We start from the raw sequence: 1848 nt of genomic DNA, 5'->3' as shown, positions 1-1848 counted from the left end.
GTGATAGGACTGACCCTGGTGAGAACCAGCCTATCACGCCACCGAGGTTCCGCCTCGTTTGCCTTAGTCTTGCGATCTAAGGGTGAAGGAGTCATCCAGCCACCGGGATTGGTTACCCGGTTGACCCCTATCCGTATCTACATCTACGTCCTGATTGAGTTACATAGAAACTAAAAGAACTTGAAAGCAAGAGATCCAACAGGAATGAAATGAATATCTATTTTTAAATAATCAAGTGAAAAATCCCCCGAACCTCTGATCCGATAGCAGCTATAATATGCATCTACGACTAGCTACAGGAACTAGATGAAAACTTCTACAACAGGGTATCGAAGAATGCATTCTGACATCGAGTCCTCAATCAATGTAGATGATTCAACAAGGTAGACCGAAGCAACTCGTCGATCAGCTATCACCACATCGTTGCCGAGAATGGCATAGCGATCAAACTAGTGACTGTCTACGGCTTATGCCTTCACTCGGGGTGAGAGCACCCATCCAAAAAGCAGAAAAGTGAAGAAGTGACGTCCAAACCCTCGGATGGACCTAAACTAGACTCAGTCCGAGCTCCTGCAAGAGGGTCCAAAGTAGAGTGGCATGGAATCGGCCGGAAAAGACAGATCTTATCTTATAATTGCGTATATTGAGTGAGATGCCGCTTCAAAGATGCTGCTTACCTAGGATGGTGTGCTTTTCGCTCCTTTGGCTTTCTTTCTCCCGGAGACCATGCCATTCCTCGACACCGACCTTCAAACAAAGTCAGATGAGGAGCTGGCTTCCCTCAAAGTTGCTCTGGCTGACTTGCCCGTTCCGCTTTGGGGCGGTTCTTCCTCCAGCAGCCTATTCTTTCACAGCTTCTATGCCAAGGGCTATTATATCTATTCGATTATGCAAGATGTATTGGGGTCACATAAAATTATTTATGAAAAGAAAGCGCTCTTAGTTCAGTTCGGTAGAACGCGGGTCTCCAAAACCCGATGTCGTAGGTTCAAATCCTACAGAGCGTGATTCCATTCTTGTTAGATCGAGAATGACACTGAAATAATTGAACAGCAGTCTAAAGTCTGAATTTTACCTCCTGTGGATTAGGATTAAAAACAAAGAAAGAGGAGGTAAATAAACCAAAGAGATGTTAATGAAGAAAGGGTCCAAACGCGGAGGCAGTTCCAGTCCTTGTCGCAGCGCAGTAGTGAGTAGGTGATCCAACACCAGAGATAAAAGACGCAGCAGATTCATAGATATACTTACCTTAGTTATATAGATCGTTTACCTAGGTACGAGACCCTGAGGTCCATATCGGTAATAGAAAGACCTGCCACCAAAAGCATTCCGATGGAGCAGAAGTAGACCCTTCCCCCGCCATAATAGCACCACCTAGCTTCGGGATAGTAGTAGCACATATCTTTTTCTAGTGATCGTTATAGGGATAATGAAACCAATGATAGAGTTGACCTAGCCTAGCGACATCCATCCCTTGTCTCCGACCGGGAGATAGAGACTACTTCATGCGCAACTTCAACATCTCCAATCCAAGGGGTAGGCCTTTTTTTTTCAAGACCCCCTTTCGGTTCGGAAAACGCATTGGCTTTCACTCAAGTTCGAGGATCCATTAAATAAAGCAAAAAATGCACGTTACAGACGAAAGGTAGATGTTCATTGGCGAATAAAGAGAATGCAAGCTATGCAAAAACGGATTTCACTGATTTTCTTAGCCGGAATGTGCCCTCAATCTCTTTCTGACACAGGGCTGAGCGCTCTAGAAGCGAAATAATTACCCTCGCAGGGTTGATGAACCTGCCTTTTTGGTTGGCGTGGGGTGAAAGACCTAGCAGCGGAAAGGCCGCTATT

General features: G+C 45.3%; 1 non-coding gene across 1 annotated transcript; it reads left to right on the top strand.

The window, feature by feature from the left end:
• The first annotated feature begins 933 nt into the window (after positions 1–933).
• Positions 934–1007, top strand: TRNAW-CCA (transfer RNA tryptophan (anticodon CCA)). Its single transcript has one exon. It is a non-coding gene; the product is annotated as a tRNA-Trp (tRNA).
• Positions 1008–1848: the final 841 nt, after the last annotated feature.

Source organism: Vigna unguiculata, unplaced genomic scaffold (assembly GCF_037176805.1).
Source record: "Vigna unguiculata cultivar grain cowpea cultivar isolate G323 ecotype 2 unplaced genomic scaffold, ASM3717680v1 ptg000074l, whole genome shotgun sequence".
NCBI classification, from domain to species: Eukaryota; Viridiplantae; Streptophyta; class Magnoliopsida; order Fabales; family Fabaceae; genus Vigna; species Vigna unguiculata.
The sequence above is the reverse complement of the archived record's forward strand: the minus strand, read 5'-3'. Positions and strand labels throughout refer to the sequence as shown.